A 19,572-nucleotide genomic window follows, 5' to 3' on the forward strand; every position below is an offset into this window, starting at 1 on the left:
TAGGCTATTCTGCTTTTCAGATTTAAATGTGTCCTTCTCAGATCCCCAGGAGAATCAGGTCAAACAGCATTTTTTCTTAAATAATTATGCCTGACTTCAGCAGGGGAGACATATAGGTTTAGGAAGACACAATTAGGGTCAATAAGCCCATTTTCCAGTGAATAATTCAATTAGGCTCTGCCACATAAGGGGCTCATGGAATTATTTTACTGCCTTGGGTTTTGCTCTTCATCACCTTGGCACTGTCCTCCACTCATCTCTCTCATTCAACCCACATATTCAGTGTTACCAAATCCTGCTGGTTCTACCTTCACCACATCACTAAAATTCACCCTTTGTTCTCCATCCAAACTGCTTCTATGAAGATCCAAGCACTTATTAATAATAATAATAATGTTGGTATTTGTTAAGTGATTACTATGTGCCGAGCACTGTTCTAAGTGCTGAGATAGATACAGGGTAATCAGGTTGTCCCACATGAGGCTTACAGTCTTAATCCCCATTTTACAGATGAAGTAACTGAGGCACAGAGAAGTTAAGTGACTTGCCCAAAGTCACACAGCTGACAGGTGGCAGAGCCAGGATTAGAACCCATGACCTCTGACTCCTAAGCCCGTGCTCTTTAATAATAATAATAATGTTGGTATTTGTTAAGTGCTTACTATGTGCCGAGCACTGTTCTAAGCACTGGGGTAGACATAGGGGAATCAGGTTGTCCCACGTGGGGCTCACAGTCTTAATCCCCATTTTACAGATGAGGGATCTGAGGCACAGAGAAGTTAAGTGACTTGCCCACAGTCACACAGCCGACAAGTGGCAGAGCTGGGATTCGAACTCATGAGCCCTGACTCCAAAGCCCATGCTCTTTCCACTGAGCTACGCTGCTTCTCTCCTATCTCACCCTGACTACTGCCTCTGCCTCCTTGCTGATCTCCCTAACTCCTGTCTCTCCCAACTCCAGTCCACATTTCACTCAGCTTGCCCGGATCATTCTTCTAAAAAAAAAAAACGTTCAGTTCACGTATCACAACTGCTCAAGAACCTCCAATGATTGCTCACCTACCTCGGCATAAAAACGATTGTGGTATTTGTTAAGCTCTTACTATGTACCAGGCACCATACTAAGTGCTGGGGTGGATATAAGCAAATTGGGTTAAGCATCAAGCACAAACTCCTTACCATTGATTTTAAAGCACTCAATCACCTTGCCCTCTCCTACCTTACCTCATTGATCTCCTACTACAGCCCAGCTCATAAAACTTGCTCCTCTAGAGCCAGCTTGCTCACTCTCCCCCACTCTTGTCTATCTTGCCACTCCTCCCCCTGGCCTGGAATGCCCTTCTCCTCCATGTATGCCAGAGGACCACTCTCTCCACCTTCAAAGCATTATTGCAGTCACATTTCATCCCAGAGGCCTCTCCCAAATAAGCAAGCCCTCTTTTCTCCAATTCCCTCACCCTTCTGCATTGTCTCTGCACTTGGATTAGTGACCTTTGGGCACTTAGTATATGCTTCACCATCAGCCCCATAGCACTTATGTACATATCTATAAATTATATATTACCAGTTATTTATATTGCTGTCTGTCCCCTTCTAGCTCACTGTGAGCAGGGAACATGTCTACCAACTCTATTGTCTTGTAATCTCCCAATTGCTTAGTACAATACTCTGCACACAGTAAGCGCTCAATAAATACCATTGACTGATTGATCAGACCCTTATTTTCATTTAAAATTATTTTGTTTTATTTCATTCTACTAAACCCCAACCTCTGTTAATTTGGGTGGGGTAGTGGAAAATTGTTAAAGTTAACAATGAAATTTATCAGTCAAACAATAGCATTCAATGAGTTCTTACTTGGTGCAGAGCACTGTACTGAGCCCTTGAGGCAGTTCAATAGAGTCAGTTGACATGATTCCTGCCCTCAAGAAATTTATAATCTAGTTGGGGAAGGGAATGTGTCTACTAACAGATTTGGTACTCTCCCCAATGTTTAGTGTAATGCTCTCTACAAAATAAGCACTCAGTAAATACCATTGATTAATTGATTGGGGTGACAGACACTAAAATGCAATATAGGTAGGGCAAGCAAATATGTTTCAAGATATGTACATAAATGCTATAAGTGGGGTGGGGGATGAGTGCCCAACTGCGTAGGTGATATAGAATTTCTGGAATCATAGTAGGGGGAGAAATAGGATGGGAGATGAGAAGGAAGTTATCCTAGAGGAGATGTAATTTCAAAAGGGCTTTGAAGATGACCTGGCAAATATGAGGGGGGAGGAAGTTCCAGGTTCTGTAGGTCTATGCCAGTCTTCACGAGCACAGATCAGTAAGCAAGCCTAACTGCAATCCCGTACAATCATTTGCAGTTTGGACAGTCAAATGAGGGTTACTGTTTCACTTTCAATTGATCAATCAACTGCATTTATTGAATGCTGTTTGTGTGCAGAGCACTGTACTAAGCACTTGGGACAGTACAATAGAACAGAGTTGGTAGACACATTCCCTGCCCATGATGAGCTCAGAGTCTAGAGCTATTCTTTCAAAGAGAAACTTTGGCATGTATCTAAATTTTTGAAATGGAACCATATTACATGACAGTCATCCTTATCTATTATCCTATAATTTGAGGGCTGTGTTTTGAAGAACCCCCACTTTAAGGAAAATTTGCACTGTAGTCCTCACACCAAGTCTGAAGCAGTGCACATGCACATGACAGTTTCTTCATGCATATGCACACTGCATATCCAGCCAGACCTGCATGTCAGAAGTATGTTCTCTAATTCTGCCACCACGTTTTATCCAAAACATTTGGTGAAAACATGAACTTGCTTTACCCAGAATGATTTTCCAGATTAAATTACATGAACACAATGGTGCCATTAATTCAAAACCACTCATTAATAATGTTGGTATTTGTTAAGTGCTTACTATGTGCAGAGCACTGTTCTAAGAGCTGGGGTAGACACAGGGGAATCAGGCTGTCCCACGTGGGGCTCACAATCTTAATCCCCATTTTACAGATGAGGTAACTGAGGCACAGAGAAGTTAAGGGACTTGCCCACAGTCACACAGCTGACAAGTGGCAGAGCTGGGATTCGAATTTATGACCCCTGACTCCAAAGCCCGTGCTCTTTCCACTGAGCCACGCTGTTTCTCTGTGTAATCTCAGTGAGATTACACTCAGTGTAATCTCTTTTTGGATAGGGAAGATGTCCCTTTTTTAAGTTTTGCACTTTCCAGCTGCTGAGTATAGAGCATAGTGGACACTCAATAGGTACTATTACTATACCACCAAACCACTATCCTACCTTCTATATACCTTTGAGTGCTATGCTGTAAACTCCTTGTGGGCAAGGAATATGTCTACAAACTGTATTATATTGTACTCTCCTAAACACTTAGTACGATGTTTTGCACACAGTAAGTGCTCAATAAATACACTTGAATTTATTGATGGTTTTTCCTCCTCTTCACAATCCTATACGTAGGCAGGCGTAATTCTTGGAGATGGAAGTGGGGGCGTGAATCCAGAGACTTTGTTGTTCTGATAGTCTTGCGTTATGCCATTAAGTGGTTTCCAACCCATAGCAATGCCACGGATATATCCCTCCCAGAATGCCCTGCTCTTCATCTGCAATCATTCCTGTAGTGTATCCATAGAGTTTTCTTGGTAAAAATGTGGAAGTGGTTTACAATTGCCTCCTTCAGCACAGTAAACCTGAGCCTCTGCCGTCTACTCTCTCCCATGCTGCTGCTGCCCAGCACAGGTGAGTTTTGACTTGCAGCAGATTACCTTCCACTTGCTAGCCACCACCAAGCTAGAAATGGAATGGGTATGCCTCTGCTTGACTCTCTCTCCGATAGCCAACACTGGTAGAGTACTGGAAACTCTCCAAGTGCGACCCTGAGAGGGAGTTCTGATAATACAACCATGATCCAGTTTTCTACTTATATAATCCTACTGGCTTCATAGGAGAGGAGGATGAAGCAATAAACTGGATCTGCCCATATTTTGAAGAGAATGTAAATTTCACACTAGGAAATTGTCTGAGATAGTGTTACTATTAACTTTGACACAGGGATGTTTTGCATGTCTTCTTTACGTCTATGTGAGTGCTCTAAATTATTTAGCACTTAGTACAGTATTGCAGAGTGCAAGAGCTGAATAAACATCAGTAATAATTATGTATGTCCCTATTTTTCAAAGATGACACTACTGACTGTGAAATTCTCTCCATGCATGTGAATGTGGCTGAAGAGACCAATGCAGAACCAAGACTGCTTTCCATGCTTTTTGTATGTAAAGATAGAGCTTTGCTGTGCTCATAGGTTGGATTGATTGACAACACACTGAACCATGTAACCTTCTAACCAAGCTCTTAGAACAGTGCTCTGCACACAGCAGTGCTCAATAAATACCAATGCTTGATTTATATGATCCTGTAATGATGATGATGACGACTGGTATTTTTTAAGCGCTTACTATGTTCCAAACACTGTACTGAGTGCTGGGATAGATACGAGATCATCAGGTCCCGCTTGGGGCTCACAGTCTAAGTAGGAGGGAGAACAGGTATTGACTCCCCAGGGAACTGAGGCACAGAGAGGTTAAATGACTTGCCCAAGGTTACCCAGCAGACAGGTGGCTGACTTGAAATTAGAACGCAGGTCCTATGACTTCCAAAAGCACAATCCCCTGGGCCACAATGCTTCTTGTGTAGATGCTTATATAGATGAGTTTATGACCCCTTCACAATATGGGTACATTTAGATGAATGCCTTTGAATTTTGTTGTGATAATTATTATTTCAAGAATTTTTCCATTCTATTATGTCATCATCAAGTTTTGAAAAGAAGGAACTTATCCCTCCACTTTAAGAAAGAAGGAAAGATGCTTGGGAAACCCTGATTTTATTCAGGATTTGCTCCCTTCATTGGTCTGTGCACAACACTTAAAAAAAAATCTGGATGATTGATTAAGTAATTTATTACTGTAGTCATCAGGTGAGTTGGTCCAGATATTTGATTAGGTCTGAGCCCCTCTCTGGTTCTACTTTTCTCTGTGACCACAGCTTTTTAGGTTGAGGATTTTAGGGACTGTTCCAGGCCAGAATTAAGTACAGAGCTGGATTATCTATGTTAATTTCCCAGCAGCAGGAGTGATTTTGGGAATACAATGTGTCTCAGCTACCTGATAAAGAGCCACATAATCAAAAATAGCCTTTCTCTACAGTTCCTACAAAGGAGTGCTGTTAGTACCTTGTGTTTTATGCACCATTTTCATCCCCACAGGTAGACAAATATTTAATACCATGCTGTACCCACATATTAGAGTACAAGAGCAGTAGGTGCTGTGACAGATCAGACATATCACTAATACCTTTGTATCTCAGGCTATCTTGGCATAAGCAGGATAGTGTGTGGGATTTATGAGTCTTGTACAAGGTTGCATTGCCATCTCCAGTATCCTTGTACAAGATTTGTAGCCTTGCATAGTTTTGGGCTCTCAGGTAAAGGGTGGCAAGAGAAAAACGGTTTCAGAAAACTCAGGATATTCTGGTACTTTAAAAAAGTCAAATGTAGATATCACCATGGTTTTCTTCCTTGCATGAATGAAGGTTGTGATATCTGTTCTTCCTAATTGCCTGCATTCCCTGGGAAAGGATCTTAACTATATCAGGCCACTGAGTGCACTTCTTTTTGGTTCCTACCTCAATGAATGTAATGGCTGGCATTTTCCTCTACTGTCTTGACTTGGGAATTCTTACCCAAATGAAAAAAGTCAGATGGTAAATGAACTGACCACTCATTCTATCTTCTTGGTGAAGGGGCCTGAATGGGTCTGCACAACACAAAGTCAAATGGAGGATAGCATACAGCATAAAGGGATTGGGACTGCTCAAATGCCTGATAGGATCTGGGATTCTGGCACTGGATTGGATCAGCTAGGAGCTGCATCTGGGCCTGGCTCAGTTTACCCTCTAGTCTCCAACAGCACTTCATTCATAGATTGACCATATGTCCCAACTTTAGCCAAGGGGCAATTTAGAAATCCTTAGAAATGCCCTGGAATTAGCACTGAATTTGCTAAACGAGTCAGCGTCCCGTTAATTGACCTTCTGCTGCTCTTGCTCACTTTGAATGCTTGGGCTTCTACATCCTGACTGGAGCATGCTTAATGCATTGTGTTTTAATTCATTACGGTACTTTACTGAATAGCAGACTATAAGCTCCTTAAAATTTTTGGTACCTGTTAAGCACTTATAATGGCCATGCACTGTACTTAGTGTTGGGGTAATAATAATGATGATGGTATTTGTTAAGTGTTTTCTATGTGCCAAGCACTGTTCTAAGCGCTGGGGGAGATACAAGTAATCAGGTTGGACAACAGTTCCTGTCCCACATGAGGCTCACACTCTTAATCCTCATTTTACAGAGGAGGTAATTGAGGCACAGAGAAGTTAAGTGACTTGCCTAAGGCCACACAGAAGACAAGTGGCAGAGCCAGGATTAGAACACATGATTTCTGACTCCCAATCCCGTGCTCTTGCCACTAGGCCATGCTGCTTCCCAGGTTATCTAAGATGTAAGATAATCAGGTTGGATAAGTCCCTGTCCCAACTGGGAGTAGGATTTAATCCCCAATTTACAGATGAGGAAACTGAGGTGCAGAGAAGTTATGACTTGCCTAAGGTCACACAGTAGACGAGTAGTGGAGCTGGGATTAGATCCCGGGCCTTCTGACTCCCAGGCCCATAGTCTTTTCACTAGGTCAAACTGCTTCCCTAGATTCCTTGTGGGCAGGGAATGTGTCTACCAACTCTGTTGTACTCTCCCAAGCACTTGGTAATAATGTCTGCTTGTAGGAAGCATTCAATAAATATAATTGATTGATTGATATGCTAAGCCCTCGCATAGAAATGAAATGATCAGATCAGACATAGTTCTCCCACACGGAGCTCAAAATCTAAAAGATGGGAAATGCTGGTATTTTTTCATTTTACAGATGAGGAAACTGAGGCACAGAAAAGTTAAGTGGCTTGTTCAAGGTCACACAGCAGTCCAGTCTCCTAGCTCCTAGTTTCATGCTCTTTCCATTAGGCCATGGATGGCTTTCCAGATGGCAACTGGGCTCGGTTCAGTTTTCAGAGCATTCTGGAACTTTTTATAAGAATGTCCCTGAACACCAGGAGACTGTGATGACACCCTCAACCATGCTCTGCTATTCATGGTCACCTAGAGGAAAGAAGGAGGTGCTCAAAGTAGGGGTAGTATGATCCAGTTTTAAACAATCATATTTATTGAACACTTACTGTGTGCAGAATACTGTACTAAGCACTTGGGAGAGTACCATATAACAATATAACAGACACTTTCCCTGCCCACATTGAGTTTACATTCTAGAGGGAGAGACAGATTTTAATATAAATAAATTACAGATATGTACAGAAGTGCTGTGAGGCTGGGGGTGGGGGACGGATAAAGGGAGCAAGTCAGGGCAGGAGGGAGTGGGAGAAGAGGAAAGGAGGGTTTAGTCAGGGAAGGCCTTTGGAGGAGATGAGACTTCATTAAGGCTTTGAAGCAGGGGAGATTCATTGTCTATCAGATATGAGGAAGAAGGGCATTCCAGGCCAGAGTCAGGGTGTAGGTGTGAGGTTGATGGTGAGAGAGATGAGATCGAGGTACAGTGAGTAGGCTGGCATTAGAGGAGTGAAGTGTGCGGGGTAGGTTGTAGTAGGAGACAAAAATTATGCCAGGTTATTCATTTGGGTCGGCTACATATAGGGTGCCTATCCATCTGGATTTCAATTTGTCTGTCCTCTCAGTTCAAGAGGCAACATCAATAAACACAAGTACAGGCAGTACATGTCTTTAATTTTAGATGGAGCTGATGGTATTGACCAGTACTAAGTTTGTGTTATATGATTCTCATTGATAGTCATTCTTTGAAAATAGGCTGATCCTTTCACAAAATGACTTCTTTCCTCCACTATGAGAAGTCCAGGTTGTTATTCTCTTGGGATCTGATGACTTGCCATCAAGGGGTCTATTCCTGGTAATCCCTTATGTGGCCTACTAGAAAGAGCATGGATCTGAAAGTCAGGAGACCTGGTCTAACCCCGGCTCTGCCACTTGCCTGCTGTGTGACACTGGGGAAGTCACTTGACTTCTCTGGGCCTCAATTTATTCATCTGTAAAATGGGGACTTAATACTGGTTCTCCCACCCCCTTACACTGTGAGCTCTATGTAGGTCAGGGATTGTGTCTGATCTGATTTTAACATATCTACCTCTATCATACAGTGTTTGCCACATAGTGCTTATTGCTATCTACTCTTCAACCATCCAGCCCATGGAGGGAGAGGCGGCATGAGGCTTTACAAAGAAAGTGACCCTTAGCCTCCCAATTTTCCCTTTATTAAGGAGATTTGGGTTAATTCAGGTGTGACTAATTTAGTTTAACAAGAAAATCCTTGTTCTGCCTGGCCAGAGGAAGACTGGAAATTACCAGTGCCAGGGAGCACTGGCTGGGGAAGTGAGGCAGCTCCTCAGGTAAATCAAACTGAGGTCGAGAAGGGAGTCCTCATCCAGGAAATGAAGTTGGTTCTAGATTTCTAGAGGGGCTATAGGACTGGTTTCTAGGAGCCTAAAACAAACAGGTTAGGGTCATGGCAGAGGAGCGAGCAGAGAGTTTCTGGAAGGTTGAGACAAACAGCAGAAAAATCTATAACATTATTCAATTAGGCCTGTGGGGAAGAATTGCTTTTAGGCTGGGTGAAAAAGTTGGATATTGTGGATACTATTGCTGTTGCTTTCCAAAAAGAACATCATGGCTTAGTGGAAGGAGCCCGGGTTTGGGAGTCAGAGGTCATGGGCTCTAATCCCCGCTCCGCCCCTTGTCAGCTGTGTGACTTTGGGCAAGTCACTTAACTTCTCTGTGCCTCAGTTCCCTCATTTGTAAAATGGGGATTAAGACTGTGAGCCCCATGTGGGACAACCTGATTACTTTGTATCTACCCCAGTGCTCGGCACATAGTAAGCGCTTAACAAATACGATCATTATTACTATTATTAACCATCATATTCATTTTTCACAACATAATTGGCATGGTTGGTCTCATGTAGCCACACTTGATCTTTCTATCTAGATATCTTTCCTTCAATGCGTAACACATAGTTTCTGTTACCAATAGTCCAGTAGTTTCTCCAAGTATTTTTTTTTTTTTTTGCCCCTACTGGAGATTCAATACTTCATTGGATGGATCATTGAGCTAATCAATCAAACAATACTTATTGAGCAGTTACTGTGTACAGAGCACTAGAATGAGCACTTGAGAGAATACAGTAGAGTTAGATATGATCTTTATCCTCAAGTTTACAATCTAGCCAGGGAGATGGACACTAAAATAAATTACAGGTAGGAGGAAACCACTCAGTTTAAAGATATGTACATAAGTACTACCAGAGAGAGGTCCCAAGGATTTAGGGAATGAATAGCCTAGTGTATAGGTATAACTGAGTATCATTTTGATTAGATTCTATTCCTTGCTGTGCTTGAGATCACTGGGACATTCAAATATTTATCTGAAATGGCTTCCTCCCTCCTGGTAGAACAAAAACCTAAGCTGGCCTTTTCTGTCTGGCAATGGTGTAATTCTGTTGGTTGTTTTTTTTTGTGCACCTAAAGTTGGAACTTGGTCACTAAAGATGGTAGAGGAAATTGAAGACATTACATTGAGACTGATACACATGCACACACAAAATCACATCTCAGAAAAGGCTGGAGCAATGAGGAGAACAAGTGCATGCATTACAGAGAATGGGGACAATGTAAAGAAGGAAAGAGCTTGTGTTCCTCCAGGGACTGTGAGTAAGCTAAAATTAAAAAAAGACCTTTAAAAAATGGGCCTGCCAATTAGCTATTGTTACAGAACAGAGGTCTTCCCTGGAGGCTATTTTTGTTAAAAGAAAGGAAAGCTAGAATAGCAAGCAGGTGCAGTATATAGGCAAGCAGAGCACTGATTCATCAATAGCTTAGGAAAAGAAAAAAGGCTAAGAAGTTATATTTTGAAACTTAGACAATTCATCACTGACTGAAAAGGAGCTGGTGTTGTATCTACCTAGAGCTGAGCAATGATGCGATGAATATGATCAGTGAGGAGGGAAAATCTGGACAATTCAGGCCCGCAACTCATCTTTTTCTCCCCCTTAAAACCAGGGTTTCCTTCTCTGAAATATTGAGATAATAGGTTTAATTCTCCATTTGGCCTGGATACATGCCAGGCATTGTTCTAAGCACTGAGGTAGATATAAGATAATCAAGTTTGGCACAGTTCATGTCCGACATGGGGCCCACAGTATTAATCCCCATTTTACAGATGAGGTAACTGAAGCACAAAGAGGTTTAATAATAATAATAATAATAATAATAATAATAATGTTGGTATTTGTTAAGCGCTTACTATGTGCCGAGCACTGTTCTAAGCGCTGGGGTAGACAGGGGAATCAGGTTGTCCCACGTGGGGCTCACAGTCTTAATCCCCATTTTACAGATGAGGGAACTGAGGCACGGAGAAGTTAAGTGACTTGCCCACAGTCACACAGCCGACAAGTGGCAGAGCTGGGATTCGAACTCATGAGCCCTGACTCCAAAGCCCGTGCTCTTTCCACTGAGCCACGCTGCTTCTCAGTTTAGTGATTTGCCCGAGGTCACAGAGCAGACAAGTGGTGGGGCGGGTATTAGAACCCAGATCCTTTCAACTCCCTGGCCCATGCTCTGTCTACTGGGCCATGCTGCTTCCCATTAATAATTCCCATTAATAGTAAATAGTTAATAGTAAACACTTTAATAGGCACCCTGAAAGAGGATAGTCACTACTTGTAAAGTACTATGATTGGCTGGTGGCAGGTCGCTGGAAGTGGGAGTGTGATAGAGGATTCAGCCTTGTGGCCTGGGCCAAATAATAATAATGATGGTATTTGTTAAGCGCTCATTATGAGCCAAGCACTGTTCTAAGCACTGGGAGAGATACAAGGTTATCAGGTTGTCCCAGGTGGGGATCACAGTCTTAACCCCATTTTACAGATGAGATAACTGAGACACAGAGAAGTTAAGTGACTTACCCAAAGTCACACAGCTGAGAAGTGGCAGAGCCAGGATTAGAACCCAAGACCTCTGACTCCCAAGCCTGTGCTCTTTCCACTAAGCCACTCTCTTCTCTAAAAGGAGTCTTGAAAATCAAAAGAAGGTCTGAGGAGGAATCAGCAACAGCAACACAGGTTTCTCTGACCCAAGAGCAGAATTTCTTACCAGCTCTATACTACCTCTTCTCCTTCAGTCACTACCCCTTCCTCCTCACTGTGCCTCCCTCCATTTTTTTGTGGTACAGGGTTTCAGAATTTCAGGCATGTAAGCAGTGTTATACTTGACACCCCCTTCTGGGCACTAGGGTGACCAATGGAAGACACTGGAGAATATAGGACACCTCTATGCCAACCCAAATATTTTATTTTAAAGTGCTTATAGTGCCCAGTCCCTCAGGGAATAAAACCAACAAAAATAATAGTCATGAAAATAGCAATGAATAAACATTAAAATTTCAAAAATAAAAAATACTGTGTACTTGCCTATACAAAACAGATTTAAAAGCTATGACTCTGACCTGAATAAAAGTAAGAATAGAAGTGTTTCTACATCTGTCCATTCCTGCTTACCTGAATGTCCCTTTTCCTCAGTCCTTGACTTTGATATTGTGAGGTTGGAGAGAAGGTGAGGAAGAAGGCCTTGGGTTCTATCAATCAATCTATTGATCAGTGATACTTGAGCGCTGTGTGCATAGCACTATACTAAGCCCTTGGGAGACTGCAACATAACAGAGTCGATAGACATGTTCCTTGCCCACGGTGAGTTTACAGTCTACTTTCTAGTAGGGATGGGAGAGTCAGACAGCTGGACCCTGGGCTCAGCTGGATGGGGCACTCAAATGCTCCCCAGTTCTCTAATTATGTGCTATCCCAGTTCTGGGCCAGTACTAGGCCCCATCAGGGAAGTGACAGCTGAGTGCTCCAGGGCTCCGTCTACCTGTACCCTCGCTACCCCAGCACCAAGCCACCCGCTGAGAGAAGATGGGGCCGGAGGCTTGGAGGGGGAGGGGCGGGGAAGGGCAGTCCATGCTCTGCCCTTCCACCAAGAGCCTGGTGGGAACTGGATATGGTGGAAGGGAGTATGGGCAGGAGCCTAAGAAGAGTCTTTTTGCTTGGGAACAAACAGCTCTGGCCTGCTAAATCTCCACTGGGTCTCCCTCCACAGGAGTAGGGGTGGAAGCAGGCAATACCCAGGCTTCTTGGGGGTCCCCTGCTAGTAGTGCTCAAGGGACTATCTTCTCTCATCCCACACTGCGTTGACCCAACATGGACAGCACCTCTCTCCCTGACTCCTTCACCCCCGGAAGGTAGTTCTTGATGGGCATAGCTGGGCATGTCACGTAGCACAATGGCATTACGTGCCATTTTATTTAAATATGCTGGTTCTGCCCCCTCTTTGAGTGCTTCTGTTGGGAGTGCCTTGACCCTTCCCCCTCCTGCTTGCACTCTAGCTATTGCTTTCCCTTCTCAGGTCTGTGTGAACTCTATCGTTGTGTCCAATCTGCAGAACTCAGCAGCAGGAACCGCGTCGGCTGGGAGCTCCGTGATGAAAATAAAGTAGCAGATAAAAATGTCCAGCTCCATATCTGAACCAGACAGGTCAACTGAAACTGAACTGTTGGGTCTAAAACCAGATAACTGGCCACCCTATTGGCCAGACTGTCATGCTTCTAGGCAGAACAGTTAAATTCTTCAGGTATCTAATCTACTCCCAGGTTGCAAATTGGGAATCTTCAAGATAAAATGAACACTTTCAGGACTCTGGGGTATTAGTTAATAAATTCCTGGTTCAGTGCATTGCCTAGGTACTAAAGTAGTACACCTACTAAACTCCTCATTCATTGCACCACCTTATATATTAGAGGCTAGAAAATGTCATTAATGCTATTTCTTTTGATGCCTAATTTAGAGCCTGGAAGAATTTGGCTGATATGTAGATCTAAATCAAATACAAAATTGAAAGTTAGGGATGGGAACTGTCTGTCTACTTATATGAAGAGGTAACTGTTATGAAAATATTCAAAGATTATTTTTTGAACTACTTTGAAAAATTGATGGTATTTTAAAATGGAAAAAAAATTTCAAGCTTCATCAGGCCTGCCTACCATATTCTAGGTACAGGTGGAGCGTAGTTTTATCTAGTTCTGTGGTTTTTATTTAGAGTTTTCTGATTCCTTTTCCAGATACTTTCTATTTCAGATCATTTTTGAAAATCAACCAGTTCCAGCACATATTATTTGGAAATGGAAAATTATCCATTTCTTCCAGACTTGAGTCTCTCTAGCTTCTCTTTTTTTGCCAGTTTTCTAGCTAGGTCAGAACATCTCCTCCAATTTTGTGATGTATTTAACCATTTGAAGATGGCATTAAAGCACAATAACAAGGAGTTGGACTGCTGGGAGGAAAGTGAGTGGGCTGAGGCATTGAGCTTACTGGCAGTAATTGTAAATGATATATTCTTTCTGAGCAAAGATCTCATCAGACCTACATGAAAGAGACCAACTCAGAAACAGTAGCAAATGACACAAAGGTGATAATGGTTGCAAACAAACAGACAGGTTTTTGCATCGGCAGAGTGGAAGAAACAGTGTTGTCAGTCACATCCATTCATTCTTTCAGTAATCTTTATCATTTGACTACTGTATGCAGAGAACTGAGTGCCATATCCCAGGTTACCATCACCCAATTAGTAAATCATCCCAGGAATTCAAGCTGTGTTGTTCTAATGTCATTACCCACACCTACACCCAAGTGGCCCCAACATTCCTGCTGTTTTACACTTAAATCATTACCTGTCCCCTCCCTTATGAGATGAGATCAATAATAACAATTGTGGTACTTGTTAAGTGCTTATTCTGAGCCATGCACTGTACTAAATGTTGGGGTGAATATGAGCAACTCTGGTTGGATACAGTCCCTGTCCCACATAGGACTCACAGTCACAGTCATTTTACATTTGAGGTAACTGAGGCACAGAGAAGTTGTGACCTGTCCAAAATCACACAGCAGGCAAGTGGCAGAGCCAGAATCAGAAACCAGGTCCTTCTACTACCAAACGTGTGCTCTGTCCACTAGACTATTAAGCAAACAATAATGGAAGGAAGAAACTCACGCAGTCTGTAGATTTTCAAGGTGTTGAAGAAGGCTGCTGTTCAACTTAGATTGGAAAACTTCTTTGCTAAAGTTGAAAACCAGTACCACATTCAGCAGAACAGCCTTCTGTTTCTGCAGCCTCCCTGAGACTCAAAACCATATTGCAAATCCTCATTTACATGCTCTTGTGATGTTATCTTTTGAATTACAGGGATTGCCCCTTGTAAGATTCCTAACACTCTTCTGAGATAGAGCTATTGAATTTTATGTTACAGCCTTCACTCACTTCAAAGTTTACCTGGGCTTAGCACCCCCTTTGAAATATTTTGACTGACTGGAATAGAAATGAAAATCAAGTTCAATTTAGCAGTAAATAATGGCATCTATTTTAACAGAGATTGTGGTAGATCTCTAGACTGTTAGTCCAAAATGCCTTTTTGCAGAATTGGATAGGAAAGATAACACTTCTAAATTAAATATTTACAGAGGTACACATTTTTGAAAACCTAGATTGTCTATTTCTGATACATAATTGTCTATTACATTGCCATTTGATCAGGTAATTATTTATTGGGTCCCTTGTCAGTGTTTTAATACATTTAAATTGTTTTGAATAATTTGGGAGGGTCTGAGAATACATTAGTGCCTTTTACATCATTTCCAATAGGAAACACTACTTTCAGTGTACTTTGACTTTACACACTATTTTCATAAAACCAATTAAGAGCACTAACTGGTATACCTGTGCATTTTAACGAAGATTAAACAGTAACTTAACAATGTTTACCATTGCAGTCTATAACACATAAAGGAATTTCATATTTGTTTTCTGGACTGGATCCTAACATGTATGTGTGAAATCATACCCAGGATACAACCACATTTTCAAGAAACATGATCCATTTCTCTATCATGGGGTATAGCTGTACTAGGTGTTTGGGAGAGTACAATAAAAGTAAAATATACAGGTCCTACCCTCAAGGATTGTACAGTCTACTGGAGCTTATAACTGAATGGCCATAAAGAAAAAGAGCAATTCACCACCAGCAATGTCATCTTGAATTGCAGGGTATAATAATATGTATATATATATGTGTATATATATATATATATATGTATATACATATATATGTATATATCATATAGCACTTTCTTATGTCATAAACTGTTATACACCCAATATATCATTTAATATCATACTATAAGGGCATTTGCATAGAAATGCATAGATGCAAAGTTCTTCAGTGTCATATTTCATTGTTTTCCCTAATTTTTCATATCACAAATCCAAGGTCCAAACCGCCTCTATTCTTTACTAATCCTCCTAAACCTCTCAGCTGCCTTTGACACTGTAGAACACCCCATTTTCCTTGAAAGTTTATCCAACTTTGGCTTCAGTGACACTGACCTCTCTTGGTTCTCCTCCTATCTCTCTGACTGTTCCTTCTCAGTTACATTTGCTGGCTCCCCCTCTGCTTCATACTGTCTGACAATGGGGGCTCCCCCAAGGCTCAGGTTTAGGTCCCCTTCTTTTCCCCCTCTATGCCCTCTTCCTTGGAGAACTCATTCAGTCCCATGGCTTCAACTACCATCTCTATGTAGATGATTCCCAAATCAACGTCTACAGCCCTGGCCCCTCTCCTTCTCTGCAATCTCACATTTCCTTCTGCTTTCAGGGCATCTCTACTTGGATGTCCCAGAGACACCTCAAACTAAACATGTTCCAAACTGAACTCCTTATCTTCCCACCCAAACCCTGTCCTCCCCAGTCTTTCCCAGCACTGTAGACAATAACACTATCTTCCCTATATCACAAGCCTTGGTGTTGTCCTCAACACATTTCTCTCATTAAACTCACATATTCAATCTGTCACCAAATCCTGTCAGTTCTACTTTCACAACATTGCTAAAATCTGCCCTCTCCTCTCCACCCAGACTGGTACCATGCTGATCCAAGCACTTATCCTTTCTCACTTTGATGACTGCATCTGCCTCCTTGCTGACCTGCTGGCCTCCTGTCTTTCCACACTCCAGTCCACACTTCACTCTGTTGCACAAATCATTTTTCTAAAATAGTGTTCAATCCATGTCTTTCCACTCCTCAAGAACCTCTAGTGCTTGCCCATCCAACTGGGACTCAAACAGAAACTCTTTACCATTGGCTTTAAAGCACTCAGTCAACTCACCCCATTCTACCTTACCTCATGGATCACCTACTACAGCCCAGTCTGCACATTCTACTCTTTTAGCACCAGCTTACTCACTGTGCTCTGATCTCGTCTATCTCACTCCTGACTCTTTTCCCACATGTTCCTTCTAGCCCAGAACTCTCTCCCCCTCCATGTAAGCCAGATCACCACTCTCCTCACCTTCAGAGCATTATTAGGGTCACATCTTCTCCAAGGGGTCTTCCCTGATTAAGTCCTCTTTTCCATAGCTCGCTCTCCCTTTTGTGTCATCTGTGCACTTGGATCTGCTGACTGCTCATTCAGTCACCTTTGGACATTCATTCATTCATTCAATAGTATTTATTGAGCGCTTACTATGTGCAGAGCACTGTACTAAGCGCTTGGGATGAACAAGTCGGCAACAGATAGAGACAGTCCCTGCCGTTTGACGGGCTTACAGTCTAATCGGGGGAGACATTGACATTCATCCCACCTTCAAGACCACAGCACTTATTATGTATTTATTTTTAAGTTACATATGATAAATTACTTTTCATATTAATGTCTATCTCCCCCTCTAGACTCTAAGCTCATTATGGGCAGAGAGCGTGTCTGCTAATTCTTTTGTATTGTACTTTCCTAATCCTTAGTATATTGCTCTTCTTATAGTAAGCGCTCAATAAGTACCACTGATTAATTGATTAAATTACTTCCCTTAGGCTCCTAGACAATTAAATGGTTAAAAGGAATTAGAACCCATTTGAAACTCAGGAAGCAGGGTGGTGAGCAGCAACTGCAAACTGAACCATGTCACTCCTCCTCTGACATGTTTGAATGCACGATCAGCATTAATAATGTACAAACCCAATATCCAATCAGCTCTGAAACTTGGTTCCTTACTTGAATAGCTACCAGCAATTTTTCATCATACTTTCTTGCCTAAAATGACTAGAATATTTGCTAAAATTCATGCTGGTTCCATCTCTTTCATGAATTTTGAATAGATAGGTGTCACTATGTAAGTTCAGATTCTCTGAGAAGTTAAAATAAAATGGATCCCTGGGGTCACTGCACAAATATCACCTCCTGGGTTTGGAAGGTGGACTTTTTATGTAGCAAATATTTCCCACCCTCTTGTCATTTCAGAGCTTGACCTACGCTGACAAACATTTTTCACTCCTAACTGAAAGAAAGGAAGCTGAAAGAAAGCTGATTTAGAGGTTTGGTGATTATTTGCTGCAGCTCCTGAGTGTCCCCACTGTCTTTCTTCATATTTAGAGATGTGCTCAGCTACCCTGAAATTGATCTGGGTGGCTGCAGGTAGAATCAGTATTCTGCTCTATGTGGCTTTCTATCACTATGGAAGAGAAAAGTTTGCCTGGAATTCTATAGCATGGCTTACTCCTTTTGTACTCTTTGTTAAGTAAAAGCAAGTCAGGTACTTGCAAGAAGCAACTAAATTTCAAACCTGAGGTGCAAAATATCGGTTCCATATTCCTCATCTTTCAGCATGCCATTCAGAGGAGTTTTGTCAAGGATTTCTGAATTTTGCTTTATGTAACAGATTTTCATAACTGAATTGCAAATAGCAAGGAACCGTGTTCAGGGTCCACAGGAGTAAAGGAGATGTTGAGAGGTCCTCGAGGGAGTACAGACTTCCCTGGATCCTGTCTCCTTTGGCTAGCCAATCATTTTCTAATAGCAGTGATAGGCCCTTTGTGAGAGGATGACAAGGATTAGGGGAATGTACTGATGCCAGCATTGGAACAGAGTAATAGGAAAAATTGGAGAGTCCAGTAATTGGTGGCTGTTATAGAAAAAAATCCCAGGGCAGATTTGTAATTCACATTTAAACTCACATGGCTCAATCCAGAATATTAGTTAAAATCTGCTTTGGGGACCAGTTTGCTTTGCAGTGAACACATACTGTGTGGAGACCATTGTTTCACGTGCTTGGAAGCGTAATATAGAAGTAAAAGACTCCCCTTAAATTGCTTCCATGCAAATGGAGTACACAGGCATCCAGGAATTGAAAACATGCATCAGAACCAAAAATAAGTGTATCAACAGAAATAAGGAAAACCAAAGGAGGCCACAAAAAATGTTCTCCATTATTCATGCAGATTATTACCATGGGCTTGGGAGTCAGAGGTCGTGGGTTCTAATGTCAGCTCCATCACTTGTCTATTATGTGACCTTGGGCAAATCAAGTAATTTCTCTATACCTCAGTTACTTCATCTGTAAAATGGGGATAGAGGCTGTGAGCCCCATGTGGGACAGGGACTGTGTCCATCTTGATTACCTTGCATCTATTCCAGTGCTTAGAACAGTGCTAGGTACATAGTAAGCACTTAACAAATACCATAATAATAATAATTATTATTATTACTAAGTCACAGAAGGCTGCATGGCCTAGTGGAAACAACATGAGACTAGGAGTCAAGAAACCTGCTTTCTAATCCCATTTCTGCCCCGGCCTCTTGGTTGACCTTGGGCAAGTCACTTACCCTGTCTGGGAATGTATTTCCACATCTCTAAAGTGGGGTTAAGATGCCTGCTTTCTCTACCACTGAGCCTTGTGTGAGACTCAGGGACTGGGTCCAATCTGATTATTTTATATGCTCATAGTAAGCCCGTTATAAATGCCATAAATGATAATCTTCCTGCAGAAATGCTCTGGGCATGTCATTCCCCTTCTTAAAAACCTCCAGTGGTTGTCTATCAACCTCCGCACAAAACAAAAACTTCTCACTCTAGGCTACAAGGCTGTCCATCACCTTGCCCCCTCCTACCTCTCCTCCCTTCTCTCTTTCTACTGCCCACCCCCTAGGCTCCGCTCCTCTGCCGCCCACCTCCTCACCGTCACCCGTTCTCGCCTATCCCGCCATCGAACCCTGGGCCACGTCTTCCCGCTGTCCTGGAATGCCCTCTGTCCTCACATCCGCCAAACTAAATCTCTTCCCCTCTTCAAAGCCCTACTGAGAGCTCACCTCCTTCAAGAGGCCTTCCCAGACTGAGCTTCGCCTTTTCCCTCTGCTGCTTCTGCTGCCTCTCTGCCCCCCCTTCCCCTCCCCTCAGCTAAGTCCCCTTTTCCCCCCGCTTTTCCATCTGCTCCTCCCCCTCTCCCTTCCCCTCCCCTCAGCACTGTGCTCATCCACTC

At 42.4% G+C, this 19,572-nt stretch overlaps 1 non-coding gene across 1 annotated transcript; it reads right to left on the reverse strand.

Moving 5' to 3' along the window:
• Window positions 1-3,783: 3,783 nt before the first annotated feature.
• On the reverse strand, window positions 3,784-3,920 carry LOC114807251. The gene has a single exon (XR_003755302.1). It is a non-coding gene; the product is annotated as a small nucleolar RNA SNORA7 (small nucleolar RNA).
• Window positions 3,921-19,572: the final 15,652 nt, after the last annotated feature.

This window comes from Ornithorhynchus anatinus, chromosome X1 (assembly GCF_004115215.2).
Source record: "Ornithorhynchus anatinus isolate Pmale09 chromosome X1, mOrnAna1.pri.v4, whole genome shotgun sequence".
Classification (NCBI taxonomy): Eukaryota; Metazoa; Chordata; class Mammalia; order Monotremata; family Ornithorhynchidae; genus Ornithorhynchus; species Ornithorhynchus anatinus.